Below are 12,722 nucleotides of genomic sequence, written 5' to 3'. Positions count from 1 at the left end.
GATGTTTTCTAACAGTTCTTTCACTGACACAGACCCCTGTCTAATAAGGTTTTAACTGCAGGAGGCTTAGTGACACATTAGGGGTTAACCTGAGAGACTTCGACAGTCCCCGCCCCTACACACTACCCGATGCCTTTATCTTTCTGGTTGCTGTATGCCGCTCCAGCTTTGACAAAGCGCAGGAGCGCGAAACATGTAAGCAGGAGAGTCGGCATAGCAACCTTCCCCTTCACAGCCTTCCACGTGACAAGCCTCTCATGTGATCCACAGCCGCTCGGACAAGCCGCACTGCAGGCCGTGCAGCGTTCTCCAAGCTGCCTATGTGTACAGCTGATATCATCTGGTGACTAAGCTTGATCCTTACCACCTAGCGTGCAGCATTACACCTCTGCCTCCAAGCCGAACGCTTCAGATGGAGCTGAAATAAACACCTCCCCCTCGGTCATCAGACTGGACTCATCAGCTCTGCAGCCCATTGAACACCTATGAAGTGAGTGTCCCTAGAAACGTTGTTCCATTCGTTTACACTGACTTTTTGGGTTCTTTCAGATGATTGATTGCATTCATTAGGCATTCGAAAGCTGTGCACATTGGTCGTTGGTTTTGACCTTTCCAAAGTTATAATTGAGAGATCTGAGGAGCTTTTCATTATCAAACATCTGTCCGTTTTATGATTGGTGTTTTTTATGTGTTTGAGATCCTGCAGGGATCAGATGTCTGTGTTTATTTTTTACATTTAATAAATGACATTTTAAAGTCTTTTTCACATCAATCTACTAGTCCCTTTGATGCGCTGTTTTTGATCGTTTTTTCTGCTGCATCCATTTTTTACCAAGTCCATAATGGGTTAACAGCCGCACATTGAGACCATCTACAGGACATTTATTTAAATAAACAAACATCCCACGAGATAGTCAAACGCTCTTAAAGAGACCATTCATTTGTGCGCCAACTTTATCTTGTTTTGTTTTACGTTGCAAGGGAGAGACACATGGAAACATGCGTATTTTTTCTGTGGTTTTTAGCGAGTTGTTGTCAGTGACAGGATGTAATATAATCATTAGAACTCAAAGAATTGTAATTTTGTTTAATTTGTTTTTATTGAAAAAGAAACAAAACATAGTATACAGAGTATAAAATGAGAGACATAGACAACACCTGTCGGTTGACAAGGTGTGAAGAACCTATCCGCCAATGACTTAGCAGTAACTATCTATAATGGATCCCAACATAGGAACCGTACCATAAAGGCCGTTCTAAAGAATTGTAATTTAAACAAAACAAACAAAAAAAAAATGTTGTTTGCAGCTTTCTTTATGTCCATATGATTTTACTGTATTAAAACCCAGTGTGGATGGGCTTTTGTTCAGTTCAGATGGGTGTTGCATTTTTGTACAAGTCAGGTCAGGACCTGCTTGAGGTCAACTGCAAGTCAGATGCACCTATCAATGAATTCTGAATGATTTCAGAAGTGTCTCAAATTGATATCATTGACACAAGTCCAAACCCTATCAACAAAGGCCTGTATGCTGTTGTGGTCTATGTTGACCAGCGAGATACTTGACGTAGGTAGAGATACCTGGTGACTATGGTGAGAAAAAAAGAAAATAAACATAGTCTATATACAACAAATGCCTGCTACATCCCAAAGTAACTTAAAGTCTATCTAAAGCCAAGGTGTTTTTTTTTGGTATTGAATCCATGAGGGAGTGGTTAAGACCCCCCTGTCTGGTCTGTTATTTCTGTGTGTGTCTTGTTGGAGAAAGTTCACTTCCTGTCCTGGAGACGCAACAGGAAGTGAGAAATAATAATTCTAAAGTGAGTAGAAATCTGCTGTTAAAAATTTGTCGCTGGAACCATTGTCCCCATTGAAAGATTTTCCCTCTGTTGTAGCTGTAAAATTTTAGATTTCCCATCCCTTTATGTCCCGGTAACATTGGTTACCACAAAGAGGACACAAGAAAATATAACCTGACAAAGGCTTTCCCTATTAGATTCAAAATAAAAAGAACGTTTTGGGTTTAGATGTGGTATATTTACATTGAGTGCAAATGTTTCACTAGAAATTAAAGCAGGGGTTGGCAACCTGTCAGTCACAATTGTCGAGCAGGGGCATGGGGTGAAGTCTGCCGTGCCACCAGCTACTGACACCACTGTTGCACCTATTAGAGCTCACATTAGAGAGACAATGAGAATGCAGAGCCATAGGAAGTCCTAAGAGACCTGGGATGACTTTCCTTAGGCCGCGTACACACGGGCGGATTGTCTGCCCAACTAAGTTCGTCAGACAATCCGACAGACAGTCCGTCCAACTTTTAAATGAACGGACTTGACCACACATGATGAACAGACAGTCCGCTGAAAGCTTGCGCGATGACGTGTACAGCACGTACGACGGGACTAGAAATACGACGTCCAATACACTGCAATGCAACCTTCGGCGTGTAAATCCTTTCTGAGCATACGCCATACTTAGTCCGTCCAACTTGCCTACACACGAGCGGACTGTCCGCTGAAACCAAGTTTGGACGGACAAAATTACGGAAATTCCGAAAGACTTAGTCCGTCAGACTGTCCGCTGAAAAAGTCCGCTGAAGCCCACACACGAGCGGATTGTCCGCTGAAACACGTTTCAGCGGACTAAGTTGGGCAGACAATCCGCCCGTGTGTACGCGGCCTTACTCTTCCCATCATCAAATGAATGATCATTTTATATAACCTTATTTGTATAATATATTATTTAAGTCAGGTTGGGACCAGGAAAATAAATGTTCTTTGGAACCCAACAAAAGAAATGTTACTTAGGGCACCAACAGCTTTGTTCTTATTGGCTTCAGCATTTAGGACACAATGGTAGCACAATGTTCTATAACGTATTGTAATACAGTTTGTATAACAATCATGCTTAATGGTCAGATCCTGTTTGAGGTGCAGTCTTCTATCATAGCTCCCAGCTGGCCCCCTTTTTCAACTAAATCCTTCTGGTCCTCTTTTTGGAAGGAAAATTTGTGGGGGAAAAAAAGCTCTAATCATATTTTTTTAATACTATTTTGTAGTGATCTTCAAAACTGGGGTTATAACAAGGGTGTTTCCTTTGCTTACATACTTTGTGGTGGGAGGTGTCCCTTTATTTCTTCTCATCAGGTTGGGAGGTATGTTCTGTATAGAGTTTTATAGAATTCAAATTTAGAATTCAATTAAATTAATCATGATCCAAATAAATAATAATTACATTGACCAAATGTTAATTTATTATCACTGTAAGCATTTCAGTAAGTATAGTCCAACTGGGTGGATAATGATGGTGTTATCTAACATGCAGCGTTTTATACCTGTATGAAAATCTAGAGTATTTTGTTGCTATAATTGATTATTTTGATGACTTATATTAGTAATAATGTCTTTAACTTTGTAAACTTCAGTCAATACAAAAAGCTTGTAGTTTAGGCAATACATTTATTGGCTAACTTGAGTTCTTAAAAATGCAAGTTTTTGGGATTCCTTAGATCCCTTGCTAAGGCTTCATCAATTCAGTTATATTTTTTGTCAGTTTTTGTATAAAAGTTCACTCTCAACTGTGCTGTCCATACAATAAATCAATTCACAGAAATGTAATTCACCCTGTGGGGTATTTTCAGTGGTTCACTCCATCCTTCTTCACCGCGTGTAAATGTACCCTCACCTTAAATGGATGGCCTATATATTATAGAGGTCATATAAAGCTTTTTCCCCTTCCTAGGGTCCAGGCTCTCTATGCACCATTTTGCTCCACTGTTATGCACAACATATTTTATTTATGATGTATTGTGTTTAGAGTAGCGCTCATCTATTATACTTGTACATTATGACACACCTACCTGCTGTGCTATCTTCCAGTGATGTAAGGTCCTTGTCTTCTGGATCCTTGCTTTGCCCATTGTGCAGGCACTGCCCACTGAGTTACATTACCTTGGGACTGGGATCTATTTCTAGCATCTGTAAGATCCTGGGACTGAACACTGAAGTGCACCACAGCCAGTGTACAGATTTAAAAAAATGACTGATAAGTAAAATAATTTTATGGCAGCAGAGATTTCTAAATTCGTGTCTACCTCTTACGACCTGGCAAATTTTGGGGTTGATTTATGCCTCGTTTCCACTGAGCGGATCGGTTCAGTACGGAACGCTATTATGAGTGTTTCCATTATGAAAGTGGCCCATACAACCAAACCATACTGCTCCATTCATGGTCCTGCTTCAGATGTGGGGCGATAGAAAATGGTACGGTACGGTTAGGGTGGAGATACTGGCATCACACAATACATTCCACTGATTGGCGGACAGAAAAAAGTCAAGGCATTTTTTCTAAACCCCGTGTGGCCTCTGGCGGTCCAACTTGCAGTGGAAATGCTCACTTCAATAGGCCAGACCATTCTAACCCTTCCCACCTGTACCGAACCGTTCCGCTCAGTGGAAACGAAGCATTAGTAAAACTGGAGAGTGCAAAATCTGGTGTAGCTCTGCTTAGAAACCAATCAGTTTCCTTTTTTTTTTTTTTTTTTTTTTTTTTTTGTAAAAGCTTGATAGAGCAAGCTGAAGTTAGAAGCTGATTGGCTACCATGCACAGCTGTACAGATTTTGCTCTCTCCAGCTTTAGTAAATCAACCGCTTTGTTTTTTAAAGTAGTTGTAAATCCTTTACATTAACGCAGTGCAGTGACTGGGCCCAGGTGATACATAGAGTTGAAACAAATCATCCTACATAAGTTGTACCTGTTTATCTGCAGTATTCTCATCTCTACATCCATTCAAAATTCGGAATATATAAAGCTGGTCTGAGAGTTTAGAAAATAGGTGTCGAAGAGCTGAAATTGCACTCTGCAGAGCTTGGTGAGGAGAGCTCTGAGGGATGATTAGAGGGAAGGGACACACCCCTCCACACGGCAAACAAGAACAAGGGAGATGAGGAGAAGCAGGCATTCAGCCGCTACATGGAGGGATCGGTTCCTCTACATGCCGCTGCTGTCCTATCCAGGCATACAGGGGGGAGCACGGGCCCCCTGAAACATGGAGCCAGGTCACAATGGCGACCCCCTACGATCCCTGGTACACACTATAGAGGGATGTGCTTTGTTCATATTTTATGAACATTAAGGTTTATTGTCTTTAAAATGATGGCCATCTTTTTTAATATTTGCACAAAGGGGAAGGGGGACAAGCACCTGCTAAGCGTAGTAATTTAGTAAAAGCTTTAATAGCATAAAATCATATGCACACATGACACCAATGAAAAAATGCTTATCACGTGTATATAGTTATGGTCCATGGTACGGATGTGACTGTAGCCAATTTTATTACAAATGCATTGCAAGAGAGATTTACCAGAGGAGTTAAGAATCTTCACACAATAAATTGTATGAATATTAAATTTATTATCCAATCATGTAGAAAACAAATTGCTATTTTTTGTTTTTCACATAATTGCAATGAATATTCCCAAGTTATATTCTGTGAATATCTCAACTCCTTTTGTAAATCAGCCCATTTGTGTTGCCAGAAGCGTGTACAGCATTGAAAGGCATATCAGCCACTACCATAGTCAAAATCCCAAATACATATGCCGGTGTGATCTGACTTGCTATCTGGTGTAATGTTTAAGCAGTAGGGTTAATGAACACTGCTGAATCATGGATATGGCTTACAAGGTAATATGACATCCTAAAATATGTAAGCAAAGCAAACAAACCACAGTAGTAAAAATACACAGTGCGCCTTCTATCCAAAGGGCTTAGGTGTGCAAAACCCCAGCTCTGCACGCTTCAATTGAAAGCCCCAAACTGCACTCTTTAAATTAAATTAAGTGCACGCTTCGTCTATTAGGTTTCAGAAAGCCAAGTCTGTTGTTCAATTACCTAGTGATAGAGCTGAGGATTAGCTGGATAGACCACCTCCGAGCTAAACGATCAAGTTAGTTTAAAAAGTGCATCTTTTGAAAAAAAAAGTTATATTATTTATTTCCCCTTTTCCCGAGTAGCTAATCCTAAAGAAACATGGATTTCCAGTCTATGAGATTAAAAAAGTTGCCTGTGCGGCCAAAGCATAATTATCAGTAGAGTGACAGCATGCAAACATATAATGCTTAAAATGGTTTGAAACAGAAGGTATTTAGTGAGCTCACCCCATCACAAACAGTCTTTGAGAGGTTCTATAGGAAAAGGGGTGGAGACATGCAAATCTTTTCTAGACATACACTATATTACCGAAAGTATTGGGACGCTTGCCTTTACATGCATATGAACTGTAATGGCATCCCAGTCTTAGTCCATAGGGTTCAATATTGAGTTGGCCCACAAGGTTTAGGTGTGTGTCCATGGAAATGTTTGACCATTCTTCTAGAAGTGCATTTATGAGGTCAGGCACTGATGCCTGACGAGAAGGCCTGGTTCTCAGTCTCTGCTCTTATTCATTCCAAAGGTGTTCATTGGTTGAGGACTTTGTGCAGGCCAGTCAAGTTCTCCCACCCCAAACTCCCTCATTCATGTCTTTATGGACCTTGTTTGTGCACTGGTGCACAGTCATGTTGGAACGGGAAGGGGCCATCCCTGTTCCCACAAACTTGGGAGGATTAAATTATCCAAAATGTCTTGGTATGCTGACAAATTAAGAGTTCCCTTCACTGGAACTAAGGGGCCAAGCCCAACCCTTAAAGACAAGCCCACCCCATCACCCCCCTCCCTCCCCAAAGGATATGGACCAGTGAACAAAGTAAAGTCCATAAAGACATGGATGAGCGAGTTTGGGGTGGAGGAACTTGACTGACCTCAACCCAATAGAACACTTTGGGATGAATTAGAGCGGAGACTGTAAGCCAGGCCTTCTCCTGCTTATCACAAATGCGTTTTTGGAAGAATGGTCAAACATTCCCATAGACCAGTGATGGTGAACCTTGGCACCCCAGATGTTTTGGAACTGCATTTCCCATGATGCTCAACTACACTGCAGAGTGCATGAGCATCATGGGAAATGTAGTTCCAAAACATCTGGGGTGCCAAGGTTCACCATCACTGCCCTAGACACACTCCTAAACCTTGTGAACAGCCTTCCCAGAAGAGTTGAAAATGTTATAGCTGCAAAGGGTGGACCAACACAATATTGAACCCTACGGACTAATACTGGGATGCCATTAAAGTTCATGTGCATGTAAAGGCAGACATCCCAATACTTTTGGTGATATAGTGTATATACTGTATACAAGGTGCAACAATTTAATTTCCAAAATGCCTGCGGCATAGCACTATGGTGGTGAGTCACACAACCATTTACATTGGAGCGTGTTCTGGCGGGTTCTAACTTGCACTCACCTGGGTTGCAGACCAGTTCACTCAGTCTTTACGGAGTAGTAGAAGTAATAACTCATTTGAGCATTGCACACATTGACACACACAGCAGGACTCGGCCCCGCCCCCAGGTTCCCATGTCACTGGATTTAATTGACATGGCTCCCGCTGCCATCAATTTATCCAATGAGGACCCCAGACAGCGGCTGGAGCTTCTATGCTCCTCCCCATCACTGGAACCATGGAGTTAAGGTAAGTAAAAGGGGGGCTCTGGGGGGCTACTGCACTACAGAAGATTTTTCACCTTAATGCATAGAATGCATTAAGGTGAAAAACCTAGAGGGTTTACAACCCCTTTAAATTGTCTCACCTCGTATATGTATTGTGTGTGCCTAATACAGTGGTGTGAAAAAGTGTTTGCCCCCTTCCTCATTTCCTGTTCCTTTGCATGTTTGTCACACTTAAGTGTTTCGGAACATCAAACCAATTTAAACAATAGTCAAGGACAACACAAGTAAACACAAAATGCAATTTGTAAATGAAGGTGTTTATTATTAAAGGTGAAAAAAAATCCAAACCATCATGGCCCTGTGTGAAAAAGTGATTGCCCCCCTTGTTAAAACATACTATAACTGTGGTTGTCCACACCTGAGTTCAATTTCTCTAGCCACACCCAGGCCTGATTATTGCCACACCTGTTCACAATCAAGGCATCACTTAAATAGGAGCTGCTTGACACAGTAAGGTCCACCAGAAGATCCTTAAAAGCTACACATCATGCCGAGACCCAAAGAAATTCAGGAACAATTGAGAAAGAAAGTAATTTAGATCTATCAGTCTGGAAAGGGTTATAAAGCCATTTCCAAAGCTTTGGGAATCCAGCGAACCACAGTGAGAGCCATTATCCACAAATGGCGAAGACATGGAACAGTGGTGAACCTTCCCAGGAGTGGCAGGCCGCCCAAAATTACCCCAAGAGCGCAGCGACGACTCATCCAAGAGGTCACAAAAGACCCCACAACAACGTCCAAGGAACTGTAGGCCTCACTTGCCTCAGTTAAGGTCAGCGTTCATGCCTCCACCATCAGGAAAAGACTGGGCAAAAATGGCCTGCATGGCAGAGTTCCAAGGAGAAAACCACTGCTGAGCAAAAAGAACATCAAAGCTCGTCTCAATTTCTCCACAACACATCTTGATGATCCCCAAGACTTTTGGGACAACATTCTGTGGACCGATGAGACAAAAGTGGAACTCTTTGGAAGGTGTGTGTCCAAGTATATCTGGCGTAGAAGGAACACTGCATTTCATAAAAAGAACATTATACCAACAGTAAAATATGGTGGTGGTAGTGTGATGGTCTGGGGCTGTTTTGCTGCTTCAGGACCTGGAAGACTTGCCGTGATAAAAGGAACTATGAATTCTGCTGTCTACCAAGAGATCCTGAAGGAGAATGTCCGACCATCTGTTCATGTACTCAAGCTGAAACGAACTTGGGTTCTGCAGCAGGACAATGATCCTAAACACACAAGCAAGTCCACCACCGAATTGCTGAAGAAAAACAAAATGAAGACTTTGGAGTGGCCTAGCCAAAGTCCTGACCTGAATCCTATTGAGATGTTGTGGTATGACCTTAAAAAGGCCGTTCATGCTCGAAAACCCTCTAATGTAACTGAATTAGGACAATTCTGCAAAGATGAGTGGGCCAAAATTTCTCCAGGACGCTGTAAAAGCCTCATTGCAGGTTATCACAAACGCTTGGTTGCAGTTGTTGCTGCTAAGGGTGGCCCAACCAGTTATTAGGTTTAGGGGGCAATCACTTTTTCACACAGGGCCATGATGGTTTGGATTTTTTTTCACCTTTAATAATAAACACCTTCATTTACAAATTGCATTTTGTGTTTACTTGTGTTGTCCTTGACTATTGTTTAAATTGGTTTGATGTTCCGAAACACTTAAGTGTGACAAACATGCAAAGGAACAGGAAATGAGGAAGGGGGCAAACACTTTTTCACACCACTGTACATAGAATCTCAGGCATACAATATCTATAAATGGATGAAAAGCTGTATTGTGAAGCTGAAAAAAAAAGAAAAAGTTAAGGTTGTTGTATTTAAAATGCAAAATATCCTTGTGTTTGTAAAATAAAAGATGTGGGGTACCATTCCCAGTTAAGAATTCCATTGCGGTTTGTTGCATTAAGGCAACCCATACAACACAATGGATGAAAAAACATTGATGACCCTTTCTTGTTAATCCACAGTATGTGAGTTGTGGTGTGCTGCAGTGTGTTGTGTGTTGCATTCTACTGTACAATGTGTTTGGGTGGCTTTCAAAAAGGATGGTGCTGCAACACACGGACAATGGAGTAGCTTCATTGATATACGTTGTGAAAATGCCTGTTTTTGCACACAAGTGTAAATGGGCCCCCAAGGCAGGTAATAGAAAGCAACCAGCAAAGTAGTTGTGTCCAAGATCATCAGGGTTCAGTGTGGTAGTATATGTTGAATTTGTTTTTTCTTAATTTGGTTATAGTATGTACATAGTCCAAACTTTTTTCTTTTTTAGTTGGATTGAGTGTAAAAGGAATATTACTCCATCCATGCATTAGGCTGGGCTCACACCTCCGACGGATGCGGCCTTTAGCAGGGGTCCGGTGCATCCCTGTTCTCCATTTCAGGGACGAATCAGGGCTGAATTTTTGCCTGAATTCAGCCCTAAACTGAGACAAAGACGCACAGCACTCCTGTGCAAGCCGATCGCAGCCGCAATGGAGATGTGTGAAGCGGCTCCATAGAGAGCCACTCACAATCTCCTGTCTTGCGAATTGGATGCAGGAAAAAACGCATCCAATTCGCAATTCGCATACCCAGCCTTATTGTTGTCTGCGCCCTTGCTGGAGAGATATGCCCTTTCTGATTGTCATGGAGACTGAAACTGATGGGAAATCCCAAATTGTACAGGATTTTTTCATCACCGGGACAAAAGGTGAAGGCAAAGCCATACTTTATTCTGTCATTGCCTTTGTAATTGCTATAGAATGTTGATCAGTGCTGTAGGTCTCTATTTTAAAAAAGCATGTTTTGTCTTACTTTTGTATGTTTAAGCTTTAAATAAAACAAAAAAATACAGAAAAGTCAGGAAAAAGGGGGAAATATTAATTTAAAAAAAGGTAAAAACTGTTGAAAATTTAATTAGCAAAATAAAAAGTTAAAAGCTTAGTAGCAGACACTCCTTTTTTTTTTTGTGTCACTTTCCTATGCTAAAAATAATGACTTCTATCTAGTTTAAAGTGGTCTAAAAACAGCAATGTAGGTTTTCCTGGGTTGTATTCTCCTTTGTCAAAATATAGTGAAAATTGGTGAAGACATTGCCCAAGGCAGCTTTATAAAAAAAGGAAAACTGTCAGAATTAACATTTCCCATGATAGAAAAAATGGCAAAATGTCAGCATTTGTAAATAGCTACCAAATTGTTTGCTGACGCAACTGTAGACACATGTTCCTCTAAAAATGTTAAAACCTATAAGCATTGTGATCACGTTCTCATCTTCTACCTTCTATAAAATATATGGTTTGTTTCTGGTCTCTAATGCCACATAGACACGACCAGACTTTTTGACAGCAAAGGTCCGACGGAAGGAGTCCGTCGGACAATTTGATCGTGTGTGGGCTCCATCGGACCTTTGCTTGCCAAAAATCCGGCGGACTTTAGAAATAGAACATGTTTTACATTTTTCCAACGTAACTCCGCCGGAGTGAGAAATCCGTTCGTGTGTATGCTAGTCCGACGGACAAAAACCGATGCTAGGGCAGCTATTGGATACTGGCTATGAACTTCCTTATTTTAGTCCGGTCGTAGGCCATCACGTTCGAACCCGTCGGACTTTGGTGTGATTGTGTGTGGCCAAGTCCGTTCATTCGGAAAGTCTGTTGGAACTCCACCAAAAGTCCGTCGGAAAGACTGTCGGACTTAGTCCCTCAAAAAGTCTGGTCGTGTGTATGCGGCATTAGCGCATTCTCACTATCACATTGCAGCAATGCATGTTAGATGTGGTGTCACCCCAACGCACCTTGGATATGCGTATTGGAGGCTGAACGTTTGAAACGTGGACGTGTGCTCGCTCCTGTGATGCCGGGAATGAGTGTCTAATGTTTGAAGCATCCTTGAACTTGGGGCTGATAACTTTGGTTGGAGTTTTGGTGGCAGACTTTGGGCATGCTGGTCATGGCCTACTGGCAACGCATTAAAATTGAGGATGCTATTTGCAAACTGCACTGCGCATACTGGGCCCCTAGACAGCATAGTGAATTTTAGTGAAAGGGTGAGCTTAGACTTTAAAGCTATAAACTAAAAGAACTTACCTGCATTAGTTTGGCTCACATCATGAAGACAGCTGGTTCCTATAAAACCTTGTCATCAAGATAGTTGCAAGGTCTATAGCCCTGCACGGAACGGGAGGATGCTGAGGGACACTACAGCTGGAGTATGGAGGAGTGTCATCTACTGGAGGAGCGGGTGAGTAAAATTACTTTTACTTTCCCCCCTAATCTAAACAAGTAGTTAACCCTTGCAGTGTAGAAGAATTTTCAGGTTCCCCAGAGTTTAGCTTTAAGGGCTTGCGTCCATTCCATCAGTTTGAGATGCTTCTGAGATTATTCAGAATGGTGCATTTGGCCTCCGGTTGACCTCCTTCTGAATTTGACCTGCTTCTAGCGAGTTTTGCTTTCCTATAGGCTTGTATGTGAATGCTAAACCCACTTTATGTGAACAAAAGCCTATTGACACAAACCCTAAGGTATACTGAAATGACATGCAACAACATTGGTTGAGAGGCCACCCTAAGTGCCTTAAATGCTGCTGCGGCTTGATAAAATCTGGACCTTTGTGTACAGTCCTGCTGCCCACTCAGCTTTTTCAAGTGCCCTTTATACAAAAAGTGTATTAAGCTGTGTGCAGTGTCCGTCTGGGACTAGGCTGAAATTCTTGTTTAGTTCGGCCCCTACCTGCAAGGAGAGTGTGAAGATCTTCCCAAAAGCCCTTAATATGTATGTGCACACAGCACTTATTTCCACATAGGTCATTTTCTTTTAATCCTGATAATAATTTATTTATAGGTAGCTTTGCTCTTAGGTGGCTTTCACACTGATCAGTTTTTAAAGCACTTTTAGTGTTTAACCACTTCCTGACCATCTGCCCGCAATGTACTGCAGGCGAGCAGCAGCTGTAGGCAAATCGGCGTACCCGTACTTTGCCGCCTTTTTACCGGATTTAGGACGCACGCATGTGCACCTCCCGCCTGGCTCCCACTGTGATTGTACACAGAAGAAGCTTGATTTAAGGCTGGGACCTGCTGATTGACTGTGTGTAATCACAGCCCAGAGCTCTGTGTTGGTAAACAACACAGAGGT

At 41.9% G+C, this 12,722-nt stretch overlaps 1 protein-coding gene across 2 annotated transcripts in view; it reads left to right on the top strand.

The window, feature by feature from the left end:
- The window catches only part of LOC143960587 (uncharacterized), a 169,657-nt gene that overhangs the window by 32,742 nt on the left and 124,193 nt on the right, over positions 1-12,722 (top strand). The window lies entirely within an intron of this gene.

The sequence above is a fragment of the Lithobates pipiens genome, unplaced genomic scaffold (genome assembly GCF_037356315.1).
Source record: "Lithobates pipiens isolate NorthernLeopardFrog02 unplaced genomic scaffold, aLitPip1_a1.2 Scaffold_8, whole genome shotgun sequence".
NCBI lineage: Eukaryota > Metazoa > Chordata > Amphibia > Anura > Ranidae > Lithobates > Lithobates pipiens.
Note: the sequence above shows the minus strand (reverse complement) of the source record. Positions and strands in the feature narration are given on the sequence as shown.